The sequence below is a fragment of the Elaeis guineensis genome, chromosome 7, assembly GCF_000442705.2.
Source record: "Elaeis guineensis isolate ETL-2024a chromosome 7, EG11, whole genome shotgun sequence".
Lineage (NCBI taxonomy): Eukaryota > Viridiplantae > Streptophyta > Magnoliopsida > Arecales > Arecaceae > Elaeis > Elaeis guineensis.
The window spans coordinates 101,102,033-101,121,920 of NC_025999.2; the positions used below are offsets into that span (position 1 = coordinate 101,102,033).

The 19,888-nt window shown below is 42.6% G+C and overlaps 1 pseudogene; it reads left to right on the forward strand.

The window, feature by feature from the left end:
• The first annotated feature begins 17,586 nt into the window (after positions 1-17,586).
• Positions 17,587-19,048, forward strand: LOC105036645 (inorganic pyrophosphatase 2-like; annotated as a pseudogene).
• Positions 19,049-19,888: the final 840 nt, after the last annotated feature.

Consider the following 19,888-nt stretch of genomic DNA (forward strand, 5'->3'; position numbering starts at 1 on the left):
CGGTGCCGGTGGTGCCACCCGAGGTGCCATCCGGAGAAGGGGCGGCGAAGGGGGCAGCCGAAGGAGTGTCGGTGCCCCTGCCTGTGGAAGAAGTTCGAGTCGAAGCACGTGAGCCCGAGCGACCTGCGGTGGCTCCCGTCATGCCCTCGGGAGGAACTTAGTCGAGTTCAAGTTTTCCATCCTTCTCTGACCTTCGAGCCTGGGCGACAGATCGGGGGAAGGCTCTGATGGCACCGACGGATGACTCAAGATCGGCGGGCCGCATCGCGTCGACCGACGTCCGGGTTCCCGAGGGGTCGTCGGCCCTGGCCAACCATAATTTGGCCAAGAGGTTATGTCAGGCAACCATTCTCCCGGCCGATCGAAAACTCTTGAAGAGTCGGTCGATGACCGAGATGCTTTCTTCATTCTACCCAACCATGATCGAGGTGAATTTTCTTCTTTTTCTTTCCTCTCCATTATTATTTTTATTATTTTATTTTTCTGACGACCGACCTCCTACTTGCAGCTGATCTACAACATGTCCGAGTTGGAGGCTGGGTACCGGAGGTTCGGCGACATCCGGGCAGCCTGGAAGGATAGGGCGAAAATCATCAAAGCCGAGAAGGTGACGCTGGTGGAACAACTGAAGCTGTCGGTCGACCGTGAGGCCAGGCTCGAGGAGGAGATTTTTTGACTCACCAATGGCCTGGCTGCCTCGAAGGTCGAACTTCAGTCGGCCCGTGAGCAGGTCAAACGCAAGACCCATTACGTTCATCGGCTGCGGCGTGAGCGGGATGGCTGCATTAGTGAGCTCAAGGCCGAGCGTGAACAACTTCGGATTAGCCTGAAAAATCTGGCTAAGGCCGAGGAGAACCTGTCCTCCGCCCAAGCCAACACCGACATAGCAATGGCGGAGGCGGAGTCGGCTAAGGAGGCACTAAGTCGGGCGGTGGAGGACTTCCATGGCTTGGACGAGTACCGGGAGGAACTTCTCGAGAGCGGCTTCGCCTCCTACCGAGTGGGGTACGAGGATGCCCGGGATGCAATTCAGAGGCTGCACCCGAAACTCGACCTGAGCGGTGTCGTCCCTCCAGGGTCGGAGGACCAAGCCGCAGAGGAGGAGGCCGACCCAATGCCGGAGGATCCGATGACTGCGGAGGAGGCCATCCCTGGGCTGGTGGAACAAGCTACCAAAGGTGACGCGGCTCCAACCTCCGGTCCCACTCCAACCCGAGCGGATACACCGATCGCTCCCGAACTCTTCCCGATGCAGGAAGTCGATTCTGATGAATAGTCAGAGTGTCTGCTCTGTCATTTTTGTTTTGTTTTTGTTTCACCTTTGATACTTGTAATCGGACTTTGGCCTAATTTTGTAAGTCTAACTTCAACTAAATGAATATCGAAGATTTTTCAAATTTTTTTCTGCATGTGGTTCAAAGTGTATGTCTCTCCGAGACATCCCCGAGTATATAGGTCGTAGCTCTGACATATCTCGTTAGGATGTTCGGTAGGATCCAGCGTAGTTGATCAAGGTAGTCAGTGGCGTGCGTCATGCTAAGGGTAGAGCAAGCCCCGATCGTAGGTCAGCATCCTGACTGTCGTACAGGCTGCACAGGATCCGATGGTTGAGAGCCGTCCTGACTGCATGTCGGGCATCCGTCGCCCGGACCTTGATCGGGCGTGCACGTTGGGCCGTGTGTCGGCCAATCTCCGATCGTGGCTCATTGACACGATCATTTCGTAGAATCTGATAGTTGAGTAGTGTCGAATGTATTCGGTTAGAATAATGATGGCAAGTCGAATATCCATTGTCCGATCTTTGATCGGGCGTATACGTCGCGATGTATGATATACAGTGGCAAGCCGAATATCCTTCGATCGATCGTGACCAAGTCGGTATGTCGCAAGTGCGACCGCGATCATCTTGGCATTTTGTCCTTCTTAGTCGAAGAAAAGTCAGCAAGTTAGCCAGCCGTGTTGATCGAGAGTCGACTGTAGAAGGAGCACTGCCTCAGCTTAGAGAGGTTTCATCGCCAGTGCTGGCCTTTCGTTAGTGTAGACAGAACGATCCTCATGGGAGTTCGATGTGTCGTCGGCGATCGGACTGTAGGTTCCCAACGAAACGTCGGGCCCAAGTCGGGGCGTCGGAACTCGTACTTCTGGCAAGGGCCGACCCTCGGTGGAGAGCTGAACTTTGTAGACTTTGAGGCTTTGAAATTGAATTGTATTCCGAACAAGGGCATACAGAATTCACTAAGGGTACAATTTCAGGTTGTCGGCATTTCAAGTCCGGAGAATGGTCGTCCCTTCTAGGGTCTCAAGTCGATAGGCGCCCGGCCTGCAGGTATCCACTATCTTGTAGGGTCCTTCCCAGTTCAGGGATAATTTTTTTTGATTTTGAGGCCTCGAGACTTTCGCCTTCCTTAAAACCAGGTCTCCAGGTCTGAAAAATTTTGGCTTAACTTTAGCATTGTAGTATCAGACCACTCTTTGCCGGTAGGAAGCCATGCGGAGTTGAGCCTCGCGTCGGAGTTCGGGTAGGAAGTCCAAGTCAGCTCTCCGACACTCAGAGTTGCCTGATTCATAGTACTGCTCAACTCTAGTCGATGGTAGCCCGACCTCGAGTGGGATCATTGCCTCCATCCCATAGGCCAAGTTGAAAGAAGATTTTTCGATCGAAATACGGGGTGTCGTTCGATACGCCCACAGGACCGAGTGTAATTCCTCGACCCAGAAGCCTCTGGCTTCATTCAGTCGAATCTTCAATCCATGCAGAATAGTCCGGTTGGTTACTTCGACTTTCTCGTTGGACTGTGGATGCCCGACCAAGGACAGCTTGTGCGTGATATGAAATCTTGCACAGAACTCTATGAAGTTTTGGTTGTCGAACTGTCGCCCATTATCGGTGATGATAGTGTGTGGCAGTCCGAATCTGGAGATAATGGACTTCTGGATAAAGTCTTCCATCTTACGCTCGGTGATTTACGTCAGGGGTTCGGCCTCCACCCACTTAATGAAGTAGTCGATTGCAACGACTATGAACTTCCTTTGGCCAGACGTCGGGGAGAAAAGGCCTAGTATGTTGATTCCCCATTGGGCGAAGGGCCACGGGGCGACGATGGAAGTCAACTGGTTGGTGGGCCGGTGTTGTATGTTGGCGTACTTTTGACAAGGCTCGCACCTCCGAACCAAATCAGCCGCATCTTTCTTCATGGTGGGCCAGTAGTATCCTTGCCGTAGGACTTTGTAGGCCAGGGATTTGCCCCCCAGGTGACTTCATAGATCCCTTCATGTACCTCTCTGAGTGCGTAGTCCGCGTCCGTCGGTCCCAGGTACTTTAGCAAGGGAAGAAAGAACGACCTTTTGTAGAGTCGCCCGTCCATCATTATATATTGGGAGGCCATCCACCGAAGTCGCTTGGCTTCCATGGGGTCTTCGGGGCTGGTTCCATCAGTCAGATACTAAACGATCTGATCCATCCAGCTTGGCTCGACCGTCAGCTGTAGCACCTCCTCAGCCTTTTCGATGCTCGGTTGCTCTTGTATGTATATATATATATATATGTATATATATATATATGTATATATATATATATGTATATATATATACATATATGTATATATATATGGAGAACAAAAAGTAATTAATCTAAGTAAGTATTAACTTGTATAAGTTGATCCCATACTTCATCCTCAGTCTCAAATCTTTTTATCAGTAGACTCCATGAAAATCTACTGTAGCCCTTGAAAATATCATAAACAATACCAAACTTTTCCTTCAGCACTTTAACACGATTTTTAACATTAGCTTTGGTCAATGAGACTTGAAGCTTTTCAATGCATGTATCAACAACATTTTTGTAAGCTATAGTTAAGAAAATACCATTTGGTCTTGTTGGGTATAAAATAACCCCAGCCGAAGTTCGTAAGAGGCCAACCCTCCTAGGACTCTTCCGGCTTCTGACCTTGTGCGGCATCTTTCTGAACTCCCCCGGCCATCCGAGCTTCCACAGTACCATCCAGACTCCTCCAGTAGCCGACCTTCCACAGTATCCTCTAGATTCCTCCAACGGACGAACTCCTATCGTATCCTCCGAACTTCTCTAATAATGAGCTCCTTCAGTCGTCTATCGGACTGCTCCAAATGTTCTCTGGGCTTCACTATCAGCCAATTTTCAACAGTGATCGACTACTCTCCGAATCTCTTCCAGACTTTCTCCTGTCACGATTGACTTTACTCCGAGCTTCTTTCGGACTTCGTCAATGTCCGAACTTCTCCAGCAGTAGGACTTCTACAGTAACCAGACTCCATCCAAATTTTTACAGTGGTCGACCGCCTTCCGAATTTCATCCAGACTTTTACAGTAAGCGAATTCCATTCGAACTTCTATTGCAAGCGGACTCCATCCGGACTTCCACGACAACCGGTCTCCATTCGAGCTTCTATAATAAGCGATCTCCATCCGGACTTCCACGGCAACCGGTCTCCATCTGAGCTTCTACAGTAAGCGGCCTCCTTCCGGACTCCTACAAGAACCGGACTCCGTCCGAACTTCTACAACAGAATTGGATTCCAGACGAACTTCTACAACGGACAAGCTCCATCTCAGTTACAACTGAGTAGTGCTGGATGCCAAGGAGTTTGAATCTTCTATGGTCTCCACTATTATGACCTCCCAGTGATCGGCCCATGTGGTGGTGGTCATGGACCACAAGACAGGAAAGAAGCCATTGCTTGGTCCTTGTTGGGATATACCGACTAACCCCCATACGCTGACTTATCCTCGGACCGATCCGACCGACGCCCGATTCTACCCATCGGACAGACTGACGACTCCGACAATGACTGCCGACAATATCCGACCAAAGATATGCTGGCCAAACAGATCAATACTGTTTTCAATCGGCCGAACGATCGAATCCATATCATCGACTCACTGTCGGGGGTAGCAGCCGACGTTCGACTTCCACAAGGCACCAGATCAGTCGATGGTATTTTTGAGTCATCACCCGACGTCCCGACAGCCAAATACCGATATATAGTCGACCAGTCCGTTCAAACATCGTACAACCGCTATGGGCTGTTCTCCTGTCAAGGACATGCTGTGCGACCGCCCTGGGGCATTATCCTGCCAAGGATATGGATTAATTCTGATGACCTGACAACCCCCACCGATTTGATAGCCCCCGACGATTTGACAACTCTCCAGTTGTCTACACCATTAATGGCGGGACCATACCGCATGCTACTATAAAATGGGGTAAGGCAACAGTTTCTCAGATTTTTCTCAAGCTTTCTCAAGCTCTCGAAAAGCTCTTAAGCTCTAAGCACTATCTTTAAACTCTGCTAAAATTCTATTCGAGTGCTCCATTTCTGTTGAAGTAGAGTACTGACTTGAGCGTCGGAGGGTCTTGCCGGAGCACCTCCAACTCTGGTTTAAACTTTCCTTGCAGGTTCCGACGGTGGCCGTGATCCTCTCGACTTCAGCTTCTCCGACATCAGCGAAATTCTGTATCAACAGAATTGACGCTAGAGGAAGGGCTGTGTCTTTGCAGGATCCTTGTTCTTAAAGGAGTACTCAACGAGACTGTCTCCGGTCATCTTCTTCGACATCTTCTTCTTCTTCTCCGGCCAGATCCTAACTTGATGCCTCAACGAAAGGCATCCACCAGGCGATCTACGGCCTCCATGGCCAGATCTCAGCAAGATCCGTCGGCTCTGGCCTCGTCTCCAGTTTCCCAGGCACCTCCCCCTCCGGCAACAGCAGTCAGCATGGAGCAGTTCGACCTGCTGGTTCAGCAGGTCAGGGGCCTCACCAAAGCGGACAGGCCATACAGCAGCAGCAGCGGCAGCCGCAAGCATCTGTGTGGCTAGAAAGAGCATCGTCGGAGTTTCAGAACCCGACGATCAGGTGGCCCACTTGGGCCAGTCGTCCTGTACCCTCGAAAAAGAGAAGCAGAGGGCGGAGAGCCCTCTGTTTGATCATGATTCCGCCCCCGGAGGATCCCTACCTCCATTCTGCCAGAAGACCCTCGAGATTCGCGATCGAGAGGATCTCCTGAATCAAAGGTTCCAAGAGATGAACCGACGGATCGAAGAGCTCCATCATGCTCTCCCTGCTTATGATGAGGATATCTGTATTGACCCTCTTTTTTTTCAAAGGATTATGCAGGAACCGATCCCGTCGAACTTCAAGCTCCTCCAATTTGAGAGCTACGACGGGACCTCAGATCCGGTTGACCACCTGGAGGCCTTCCAGACAATGATGCTGCTCCATGGCATGTCAGACGCCATCCTGTACTGAGCTTTCCTATCTACCTTGAAGGGAGCAATAAAAAATTGGTACTCAACACTGAAGTCGGGTACTATCTTCTCCTTTGATCAAATGAGCCACCAGTTTGCGGCTCATTTCGTCAGCAGCAGACATCTCCGGAGAGGTTCGAAATCCCTCATCAACATCAAGCAAAAAGAGAAAGAATCCATCCGAACTTATGTTAACCATTTTAATGCCGCCGCATTGGAGGTCCAGAAGTTGGACCTATCAGTTGCAATGACCGTCCTGAAGAGCGGCCTTCAAAAGAATGACCTTCTGTTTTCTCTGAAAAAGAAGTATCCCAGGGACTTCGCTGATTTACTAGCTCGGGCCAAAGGATATGCCCGAGCAGAGGAAGCCTTCAAGCTGAAGGATGAGGAGGTCACGAAGGAGCGACAGACGGGTGACTCCGACAAGCCCGCAGCTGAAAAAAGGCCGAGTGAAGTTCGACCGCGTTCTCAAACTCCCCCCACACAAGCGTGTCCGAACTCCCCCCTAAGCTCGTAGGCTGAGAAGCCCGGACCACAGAGTTCAACAGAGCTCTCACCCAGGAAGATTCCATAGCTATGCCCCTCTCAATGCTCCAAAAACTCAAGTGCTGATGGAGATCAGAGAGCAGCTGCCAAGGTCGGAAAGGATGCGCACACACCCCAGGAAGCGCAACCCTAACAAGTTCTGCCTCTATTATCGTGACCACGATCATGACACGGAGGAGTGTATTCAGCTCTGAGACGAGATCGAAGAGCTCATCAGATGAGGTCGGCTCAACAGATTCATCCGATGCCAGCCTGAAGGTAGGGAAGATCGATCGAGGGCCCTACCATAACCAGAGCTGCCGAGGAGGGAAAAGCAGCCTGAAGATCGACCTCCAGTCGGGATCATCAACACCATCTCTGGAAGACCCCGACGGAAAGCAGCCAGTGGATCGGTCGGACCGCCCAAGCGGCAGAGAACTGAAGAATTTTATAATCTTTACTGAAGAAGATGCCCAGAAGATTCAATTCCCCCATAATGATGCGGTTGTAGTTTCTTTAAATATTGCTGACTATGATGTACGCCGCATCCTTGTTAATAATGAAAGTTCGACCGATATTTTATTTTACGATGTATTCTCCGGCTACAATCAAATCAGGATGGCACCAGAGGATGAAGAAAAGACTGCTTTTATCACTGACCATGGTATTTACCGTTACAGGGTCATGCCTTTTGGCCTCAAAAATGCAGGGGCGACCTATCAACGACTGGTGAACAAGATCTTCAAAGAGCAGATCGACCGCAACATGGAGGTCTACGTGGATGACATGCTTTTAAAAAGCAAATCCTCAATGAACCACATCGCCGACCTTGAGGAGACCTTCATCGCCCTCCAAAAATACAAGATGAAACTGAATCCAACCAAGTGCGCTTTTGGAGTAACCTCAGAAAAATTTTTGGGCTTTATGGTGTCGGGGTGCGGGATCAAAGCAAATCTGAAAAAGATTCATGCCATCCAGGAAATGACCGCCCCGAAGTCAATAAAGGAAGTTCAGCATCTTGCTGGGAGAGTAGCAGCTCTGAATCGCTTCGTCTCAAGGTCGGTCGAGCGGTGCCTATCTTTTTTTCAGTCTCTCAAGCAGTCGAAGAACTTCTGTTAGACCATTGAATGTTAGCAGGCGTTCAAAGAATTGAAGAACTACCTCGGCTCACCTCCGCTATTGGCAAAGCTCGAACCTCGAAAGGAGTTGTTCCTGTACCTGGCGGTCTCCCCTATGGCTCTCATAGTAGTTCTGGTTAAGGAAGAAGCAAAAACTCAACGGCCAATCTACTACATAAGTCGAGTATTGAGAGATGCCGAAACCAGGTACACTAAGTTAGAGAAACTAACTTACGCCCTGTTGATTGCAGCCCGAAGGCTCCGACTTTACTTTCAAGGGCACACCATAACACTACTCACCGACCAGCCGATTAAGACGGTTCTGCATCGAGCAGATGCTTTCGGAAAGATAGCGAAATGGACGGTCAAGCTCATGAAATTCAACATCAACTATCGACCTCGACCGATGATAAAAATGAAGGCCCGATTATTAAGAGACCGGATGGAGGGAAAGGCCCTCGCAATGGCCCTTATGCACCCCTACAGCCATGTTAGGAACAGGAGGAGAACCTCGTCCTAACATGAGCAAAGTCGAAGATCCGATTATTAAGAGACCGGATGGGGAAGAGGCCCTCGCAACGGTCCTTATGCACTCCCACAGCATGAAGGAGGAGAACCTCATCCTAACATGAGCAAAGTCGAAGACCCAGTTATTAAGAGACGGATGGGGGGAGAGGCCCTCGTAACGGCCCTTATGCGCCCCCACAGCCATGTTAGGAACAGGAGGAGAACCTCGTCCTAACATGAGCAAAATCGAAGACCCGATTATTAAGAAACCAGATTGGGGGAGAGGCCCTCACAACGGTCCTTATGCACCCCCACAGTCATGTTAGGAACAGGAGGAGAACCTCATCCTAACATGAGCAAAGTCGAAAGCCTGATTATTAAAAGATCGAATGGGGGGAGAGGCCCTCGCAATGGTCCTTATGCCCCTCATAGCCATGTTAGGAACAGGAGGAGAACCTCATCCTAACATGAGCAAAGTCGAAGATCTGATTATTAAGAGACCGGATGGGGGGAGAGACCCTCGCAACGGCCTTATGCGCCCCCATAGCCATGTTAAGAACAAGAGGAGAACCTCGTCCTAACATGAGCAAAGTTAAAGGCCCGATTATTAAGAGACCGGATGGGGAGAGAGGCCCTCGCAATGGCCCTTATGCGCCCCCACAGCCATGTTAGGAACAGGAGGAGAACCTCGTCCTAACATGAGCAAAGTCGAAGGTCCGATTATTAAGAGACCGGATGGGGGGAGAGGTCCTCGCAACGACCTTTATGCACCCCCACAGTCATGTTAGGAACAGGAGGAGAATCTCATCCTAACATGAGCGAAGTCGAAGACTCGATTATTAAGAGACCGGATGGGGGGAGAGACCCTCACAACGGCCCTTATACGCCCCCACAGCCATGTTAGAAACAAGAGGAGAACCTCGTCCTAACATGAGCAAAGTCGAAGATCTGGTTATTAGGAGACCGGATAAGGGGAGAGGCCCTCACAACAGCCCTTATAGCCATGTTAGGAACAGGAGGAAAACCTCATCCTAACATGAGCTGAAATTGACTGTGTCGGGAATAGGAGGAGAATCTCATCCTGACACGAATGAAGACCTGATCGTCTAGGACCAGATGAGAAAAAAGCCTCCTCAACGGCTCCTCTACACCCCTACAACCCCGTTAAGAGCAGAGGAAAAACCTTTGCCCAAACATAAAAAAAAAAGAGGAGAAAAAAGAGAAAGTGACGAGCTACGCCAGAGATAAGAAAAAATGAACTTCGACTGTGAAAATTTCTCTGTACTTCGTTCATTCGAAACCCGAACTCGAAAGTAGAGAAACTAGTGTTGGGTATAAAATAACCCCAGCCAAAGTTCGTAAGAGGCCAACCCTCTCAGGACTCTTCCGGCTTTTGATCTTGTGCGGTGTCTTTTGAACTCTCCCGGCCATCCGAGCTTCCACAGTACCATCTGGACTCCTCCAACAGCCGACCTTCTACAGTGTCCTCCAGATTCTTCAACGGACGAACTTCTATCGTACCTTCTGAATTTCTCCAATAATGAGCTCCTTCAGTCGTCTATCGGACTGTTCTAAATACTTTCTGGGCTTCACTATCAGCCAATTTTCTACAGTGATCGACTACTCTCTGAATCTCTTCCAGACTTCCTCCTGTCACGATCGACTTTACTTCGAGCTTCTTTCGGACTTCATCAATATCCGAGCTTTTCTAGCAGCAGAACTTCTACAGTAACCAGACTCCATCCAAGTTTTTACAGTGGTCGACCACCTTTCAAATTTCACCCGGGCTTCTACAGTAAGTGAATTCCGTCCGAACTTCTATTGCAAGCGGTCTCCATCCAGACTTCCACGGCAACCGATCTCCATCCGAGCTTCTACAGTAAGCGGCCTCCTTCCGGACTCCTACAAGAATCGGACTCCGTCCGAACTTCTATAATAGAATTAGATTCCAGACGAACTTCTACAACGGACGGACTCCATCTCAGTTACAACTGAGTAGTGCTGGATACCAAGGAAGGAGTTTGAATCCTCTATGGTCTCTACTATTATGACCTCCCAGTGATCGGCCCATGTGGTAGTGGTCATGGACCACAAGACAGGAAAGAAGCTATTGCATGGTCCTTATTGGGATACACTGACTAACCCCCGTACGTCGATTTATCCTCGGACCGGTCCGACCGACGTCCGATTCTACCCACTGGATAGACAGACGACTCCGACAATGACTGCTGACAATATCCGACCGAAGGTATGTCTTGCCAAACAGACCAATACTGTTTCCAACCGGCCGAACAGCCGAACCCATATCACCGACTCACTGTCGGGGATAGCAGCCGACGTCTGACTTCCACAAGGTACCAGATCACCCGACGGTGTTTTCGAGTCATCAGCCGACACTCCGGCAGTCGAATACCGACATATAGTCGGCCAGCCCGTCCAAACGCCATACAACCGCTATGGGCTGTTGTCCTATCAAGGACATGCTGTGCGATCGCTCTGGGGCATTGTTCTGCCAAGGACATGGATTAATTTGATGACCTGACAACCCACGCCGATTTGATAGTCTTCGATGATTTGACAACTCTCCAGTTGTCTGCACCATTAATGGTGGGACCATACCGCATTCTACTATAAAACGGGGTAAGGCAACAGTTTCTCATATTTTTCTCAAGCTTTCTCAAGCTCTCTAAAAGCTCTTAAGTTCTAAGCACTATCTCTAAACTCTGCTAAAATCTCATTCGAGTGCTCTATTTTTGTTGAAGCAGAGTACTGACTTGAGCGTCGGAGGGTCTTGCCGGAGCACCCCCAACTCCGGTTTAGACTTTCCTTGCAGGTTCAGGTGGCGGCCGTGATCCCCTCGACTCCAGCTTCTCCAGCATCCGTAGAATTCTGTATCAACAGATCTATTTTCAATGTTTCATTCTTCTAACAAAGCATCAAGCAAAATAGTATCCATTTCATTATTATTCCATTTCAAAGAATTTTATGAAGGTTCAATGAAACCCCCTCATTAGTTGCTCCTTTGGTAGATTTCTTCAATATTTTCAAAAACTACATATCATAATAATACACATAAATCTAACAAATTAGATCATAAAATTAAATCACAAAATTGATGGTTCGATGACAAAAACACATAACATCATTAATTACAAACATAATTGTTTTGAGATAAGGTAATACAAATAAACTTTAAAGCAAAAGGTACATCAAAGTCCATGTATAGCTCTTATCTTTGGAGATTAAGTAGGTTTGTATGTAATATAATCATTCCACATGTGTGCTGCTATATTATTCCTTATTACTGCCCCTTGCTTAGCATCTTGATCATTTTCTCTCCTTGTAGCATTTGCTTCAGTAGGCATGCAAGTGCTTGATCCACTTCAGTAATTAATATTTCATCAGGATCTATACCCATCAAATAATTATGTAAAATATAGCATGCTAGTACCATTTCAGTAACTATGTCAAGTGAAAATTGAGATTCTGTCATGTTTGAAACTATAGTAAATTTTTTCTTCAACACACCAAATGCTTTTTCAATGACATTATGTAATGAAAAATGCCACAGGTTAAATAATTTTTCAAGATTCTCTGGGAAATGTTTTGAGTACTTTTTCAAGTGATAATGCACTCCTCTATATAGTATAATGAGTCCACTCCTCAATATAAAATCCGCATCTACTAGATAATATTTACTTATTAAAGAGAAAAAAATCGTCAAGCTTTACTTGCTAGAAAAAAATAATAATATGTATAATCTATAATTTGAGAAAACTTCTGAATATTACCTCTATATATTATAAGTTTATCATCTCTAACAAGAGCATTTTTAATAATTTTTGAATCAAATGCAGTTCCTTCTCATCTAGATAGTACATATATAAATTTTATATCAAAATCACATTCAGCCAATATATTTTGCATTGGATACTCTTTTCTACCTCGATATCTTGGTGCATCTATTCTAAGCACTTTTACACGAATATGTATTCTATTGATTGCACGTATATAATCCTGAAATATAGATATAACACATAAATTTTTTTATTATAAATATCTACATATATTAAAGTAATTAATTATTTAAAATGAGTTGTAAGATTATATTTATCTTAAAATATGAATAGTATCGACTACTATTCTATATATATGAAGGAACTTCTGATCCAGTTGGTTGCTTGAGAAATAGATCTTCTAAAGTAATAATAGTTTTTAGCACTTCATAGAATTGACGGCTTGTAGTTTTCAAAGAACGGTATCAAAAGAATGAGATTGTACGATTTTTCTCATTATGTCCCAATGTATAAAAAAATTTGGCCATTTTTTTCTCAACACTGCTATTTCTATTATCCTTAAGCTTACCGGTACCTCTAAGTATTTCACACAATTTGGCAAATGCATAAGGCCCCATACGAAGTAAGTCACGGTAATATTCACTATTAGAAATCCATTCTATTAATTTTTGACATTCACTTTCTCTCTCTATTATTGTTGTTGATTGCTTTATCTATAGTTTGAATTAATAAATCCTTCCATCAAATGTGTGGAATAGACAACAAGACATAAAAGTTGAACTATATCCATACATCATTTTTGTTTCAATATACTCATAACTTGAAAAGAATAGTCCACCCAATCAACTTATTCATTTTCAGAATCTTCTTCCCATTTAGCTTTCCAATCTTTCTTTCACTCATCATTCCAACTATCTTTCATATGTATTATCCTACAAAAATATTTCAAAAGATAATTAGTTATTTATAAAATAAATAATTTATAAATAAATAAAATAATAATATTTAAGATACTAAAACTTGAATATTATCATTTATTTTGGAATCCTCTCGTTTATTTTTTTTTATTTATAGTCATGGGAACCCAATGTATTATCAAATAAAAGAAAAAAAAAATCTACTTTATACTGAGAACCACCCTCTGTTACAAAGTGCACCCAATAAAACCCCCAACCCATTTCCCAAGAACTCAATGTATTATCTCTTTTTTTTTATAGTTATTATCAAATAAAAAAATGAAAAGACCCCCCAACCCACTTCCTCCATTCACCCAGGAAAACCATCCTCTATTTGAGTGTTTTGAGTCTATCAGAAAACCACCCTCTCCGCACCACCCCCTACGATTCCACGTGCTTGCTCCTATTTTTTTCTAGTTTTTTTGCTTTGAGTCAGGAACGAAACGTCTTTCTATTATTGCTCATAAAAATCAGAACTATTGAAAAAAAAAAAATCATTGACAATGACCATACAGATAAATGATAAAAAATAATTTTAGATAAACAAAAGAATGAAATCTATTCTAATTTGATAGTCAAACTGAAATAGGAAAACAAAAATCTTACCCGTGAGCGGTGATAGGATGCTGAGGCGGTAAGATGTTGAGAAGAAAAAGAACGACAGTGAAGAGACGAAAGAAAATATCTGAGGCATGGATTGTTATTAGGATTTAGTTAAAATATTCATGAGGGATTCTTTTATCATTATGTTAATTTATTTCTCATAATCTCATCCATCTTCCATACATCCTCTCAAATTGAAAGGATATAGATTTATGGATCCGGATGGATAGACAATCTATTTTTTTTATCCATCTTTTTTAAAAATTTTAAACCAAATGATAGATGGAGACTATCCATCATTCCAATCCCATCATCCTTCTTCTCATGACTCCAAACAAATAAAGGATACTGGATGAGTTCCAGCTCAATTACAACACATCACCTGACTTTCAATCGATCTAATAGGCACAGATTACCGACTATCAATCGGTAAGCCGACTAACAGTCAGCAACTCTCAACCAACTTCCTTGACGGATATAATTCAACTGTAGCGATTAGATCGACTTTAAAATCGATGGTCAGTCGATATGCCAGAGTCTCCAACCGATGGTCATTCGGATTTCTATAATTGTCGACATACAATCAGCGTACTCTGACTACTGACGTAAAGTCAGTATATTAGAAATCGCTAGCGCAGAAAGCGTATAACGACTATGTACCATGATCATCAGTGGACATTAACTGTCCATCCCACGATCACATAGTACCAGAATAAGCGAGATCCACATGCCTAACTGTTACAAACGAGTATCAACAACTCATTTATAAAAGGAAGGTAAATGAACAGCATTGGTAAGGTATTTTTGGGCTAACATTCTGCCACTTTGAATATTCTATCTGCTGTTCACCACTCTCTATTGACTTAAGCATCGGAGGGTCTCCGTCAGACATAATTTTGATCTGTAGACTTCTTTTACAAGTTGCTCTTTGTCGGAGTCAAGCGTAGCAGGAGATTAGCCGCAACAAAACTCAAGAATATTATGGCTACGGCTCAATCTAAGTAAATCTAAATCAGGTGATTAAAATTAAAAGGTAACTAATAAAAATCATAATAAAATTAGGACATGGCAAGAAATTTCTACAGTTTTTTTTTTTTTTTTTGGTACAACAGTATTTTATTTTTTTCAGTGAGATTATTTTATTTTATTTATTTCTTTTTTTTTGACGAGATTGGTCCATCAAACTTATTTTGAAGAAATAGTCTTTATTTATAAAGTATTTGTAAGTGTTTTTTCTTGGAAATAGGCATAGATGGATCCACAATAAGAAATTAAAAAGCCTTGAAGACCTATGAAAGAGCTTGAAGAAAGCCGCTCACCGTCACAATACCAGTGAATATGATGTTGCCGTCCAACTGGAATCCCCACTATTTGGTGGGTGGTGGGTCTTCCCTTTGGGCAATGCTGCGTTACTTCAAAGGCCTGTCACGGATGAAAGGACACGGGCTAAAGCCTACAATCATTATCACAGCGGAATGAATAAATTCTTGGAAATGGATGCAGAGAATATATCTTTTACTTTTGATATATCGGATATAAAATATTATCACAAATTCTCGAGAACTTTGCCATTCAAAATTGCTTTCCTTTTTCATCGTTAACTTTAACAAGTCTTAAAATTCGCTTAGACTTTTTATTAATGGAAACAAAAGAGGATCATTTATGTGACTAAGAAAGCTCTTAAAATGAAGAACTGTGAAGGAAGGAGGAAGATTAAAGATAGTTAACATATGTACATAGATGTGATGTGTGTTAGAATATTCAAAACACAGAAGACGCAAGGATGAAAGAAAGAAAACTATCGCCAGCGAACCACATAATCTCGTTAATCTGATCTTTAAGCAAAGCTCAAAAAATATGTTGTTAATAATTGATTATCAAAAAAATATTTAATTATTTATTTTGAATGATCTGTCAAATCTGCTAAGGAACGGATTAGTTACATAAGAACTTTTGATAAATCATGTGATGTTTTGATTATGCTTGGTGGAGTTAAAAATTATTGAGGAAAAGAGTAAGAAATAAATATTTTATAAAGAGAATAAAAATAGTACCAGATGCTAATGCGTGGAAGCATATTACCCAGTTTCGAGCAATAAAGATAAGAAAATTGCCGCATATGTACTTGTATCATGATAGTTTTTCCAAATACTCCCGGTGGTTCAATTCACATATCTTTCCATAGCCCTTCAACCCCACAATGACAATACTGACGAGAAAAAAAAAAATTTCCTTCCTTCTCTTATAAGAAAGGGATAGGGTTAATTGTTAAATGTTGCCAATGACCACTGCCAAATTTAACTAAGATATTGAGTTATGTAGATAAAACAGTGTATACTGTTTTATATATTGATTAAATATTTAATAATTTATGTTAAGTTAGTGAAAAATAGATTGGAATGTGTCAGGTATTATATTAGTATTATATCAATTGGTATCTCAAAATATTTTAATTTATATCATATTAGGCTATATAAAAGAATAATGCTATGGTGAGTAAGTAAAATCACTCAAATATTTTACACCAATCATTTTGATTCTTTAAATGGTAAAATTTTGCCTTAGCAATGCAAAAGGAGCGATATAAATACATTAAATTACTTAAAGGTATAATCTTGAGTTACTTATATGAGTTTACTAACTAAAACTAGCATTCAATCTTTGCGTTGGGGAGATTTAATTAATAATAATAATAATATTTTATATTAAAAATTATTCTCATCAATTAATCCTATGATAAGATCAAAAAAGTCTCTAAGAGTTCTTCTTTCTAAAGATGATCTTTCAAATTAGTGAAAATTGTTGCATTTGGTAAATACTTGGCATCCAATATCTCCATATAGTATTCAATAGAATCTTTTAATTTCCCCCTTTGCACAGACTCTGAATCAGAACTGTATAGCTGAAAGCATTCGGCATAGAGTTCACCACCGCCACCAATTCTGCCTCACTGTCGAGGGCTAAGGGGGATGATGGCGGGTCGCCGAAGACAGAGAGCACAAGCTTCGGAGGTGGGATAGAAGGAGGGCAAAGGGTTCCATCTTTTGACGATCGCGGCTTTGTTTGCTTTTTTTTTTTTTAGAATAAAATCGAGTTATAATGATTTAAAATATTTTTTATTTTTTATCATACTATTTATATTTTTTATTTAAAAAATAAAATAAAATAAAATTTAATAGTTGATGTTGCGAGAGATTATCTTATAATCTTACGTGTTAATATCAAATGCTATCTCTAATATTTATATATTATTTTATTATTATTATATAGATAATATTTTTTATCTTAAATTTGAATCCTTATCTTAGAGTTTGACCTGCTGTGTCATAATATATCTATGTAACTTATTTTTCTTTACTGTCTGTGCATATGCAGAAAATTATTATTAAATAATAAAAAAATTATATTAAATTAAAACATTTTAGACAAATTATTTTTTTTTTTTTTTTTTTTTGGGTCGGCACCGCGGGGATCCGGGCTCGAGTATAAAAGCAACTCGTTTCCACTCCCTGGCGAGAGAATATTCGGAGCATTTGTTCCAGTGGTCATCTGGTCCAAACTCGAACGCCGGAATCGAGTAGGAGAACACCCCATTACAAGCAGTAGCCTGACCAAACTCGAACGCCGGAATCGAGTAGGAGACCACCCCATTACGAGCGGTAGCCTTACGAGTTACGTGATCCTCACCAACCCTCTCAGTTATATTCCCTTGGCATCTCCCGTCCTATAAATACCTCTCACGATTGCCTCTAAAAACCTCAAGACTTCCCATCCACCGCATAGCATTGCTTCGGAGAAACAAGTGCAAGGCTTCGTCGACTTCTTTTTCTTGTTCTTCTTGTACTGATCATACCTCAATGTGATGGCTGGAATCGTCGTCGTCTTTGACTTTGACAAGACGATCATCGACTGCGACAGCGATAACATTGTCGTCGATAACTTTGGAGCCACATGGCGCTTCGACGAGCTCCTCGAAGCTTTGCCATGGAACTCTGCCATGGTATGTATCATGTTATAGACCCTTTGGTCTTTTCTTTTTTTAAATTCAGGATTCTTTGTTTTCTTTCATCTACGTTTCATAACGACAACCGAGTCTTTCCTTTCTCTTTAATCTATACGCTCTGTTGCATAAATCTATTGTTAAGGTTTTTTAACCATGGAAACTCAATGGTTCGTCCCCTTTATTTTCTTTCTTTCTTTCTTTTTTCCCCACTAACATGCTTACAGGTTAAGATGATGAGAGAACTTCATTCCCAAGGGAAATCCATTAAAGAGAACGTAGACAGCCTGAAAAGGGTTCCATTGTCTCCACACACCATGGCAGCCATCAAGTCGGCCTATGCTCTTGGGTATGTTTTCTTGCTTTCTTGATTCCATGACCCAGAAGTCTTGTCTTTTCTTTTCTTTTCTTTTTTCCTTTTTGATCCTCCAATGTTTGTTGTTCTGATGGTTTATTAATTCAATATCTATAGGTGTGAGCTGAGGATAGTTAGTGATGCCAATCTCTTCTTCATTGAGACCATCCTCAGGCACCACGGGCTTGATGGTTATTTCTCAGAGATCAATACAAACCCAGGCTATGTCGATGAGAAGGGGATGCTCAGGATCTTTCCTTACCATGACTTCACCACCTCTTCTCATGGTTGCAGACTCTGCCTTTCAAACATGTGCAAGGTAGCTCCTCCCTTAGTTTATTATCACCAAAATGATGACAATAATAAGAATAATAAGGCTATTTTTATGTCTAGTTTGTCTTCGTGGCCCAACTTCAGAAGATTTTGTGAGCCACAATTTTGGGTATAGAGGGTGGTGTCCCCTACTGAGTTTGTTGTTTGGTTATCTTTTTAGTGTTTCAGCCCTTTCTGATCTATTGTACGTTGGTTATGAAATCTATAGGGTATGATCATTGAGAGAATCCGCACCTCAGCCTTCGCAGAAGAAAAGAAGCGATTCATCTACCTGGGTGATGGAAAAGGAGACTACTGTCCCTCACTTAAATGAAGGGGACTATGTGATGCCAAGGAATAACTACCCTCTATGGGAGCTCATCTGCAATGACCCTCAGGCTCTCAAAGCTGAGATCCATGAATGAAGTGATGCAGAAGAACTCGAGACAGTCCTCCTTCGACTCGTCGATGCGTCGGTCTCGAATGATCTCAACAATGTGGATCAATTGCTTTCAGCTGATTGCAAGTTGCAGACCATATCGCTATCCTCGCATCAGCCTTTAACCAAGGCTCTTCTTGTTCCTCAATAACAATGCTTGGATTTGATCATTGGAATTAGAAAGAAATACTAAACTATTAGAATGTGGATCAAAGACGATATGGTTTTTTTTTTTTTTTTTTTTTTTTAATGGAATCAAAAATAAAAAAAAAAAAAAAAAAAAAAAAAAAAAAATAATAAAAACTATTAAAGAAAATGTGGATCAATAGTACGATATGGAGTACTGACCATTAACTGTGGCATTGTCGTTTACAAAAAGTAAATGCCGTAATCATTCTACAGATATCAGCTATTAAGTCTTATCAGTTGTTTATCCATGGCAACAATGTTTTGCCGATAACTTCAATAGCAGCATCCACAAAACTGGTTGTGGGTACGGTTGCATGATTGGTATGATCCGATATGCATTCCATATCGAAACAGAATTTCGACAATTTTTTTCTTACTCTGGTTATGGGACCGTATGAAACCTGGTGATATGGATTGATACCAAACAGTGTGGGACAGTTCGACACCTAATCTCTATATTACCAGTATAGAACAGTTGGTCCACGATGATATTGGCGGTATGGTAGATCTTGTTTGATAGGTTATACAAATTATAGCTTTTCTTAGGTTTTATTCAAGCAACTTTTTGGGAGCATAGTATCTATTATGCAAGGAAGGAGAAGAAAGGTGATGGAATATTCGTTTGAAAGGATTATGATCATCACAACTATAACATGATAATACAGAAAAAATATTATTATTATCATAACGCAGATAAAAGAATAAACCTCAAATGCTTTAGGGTTTTTATTGATTTTGCAACGTTTATATAAAGAAAGATTTCATATTTGCTGCTGTATTCTCCAATACTCCAATTATTTAA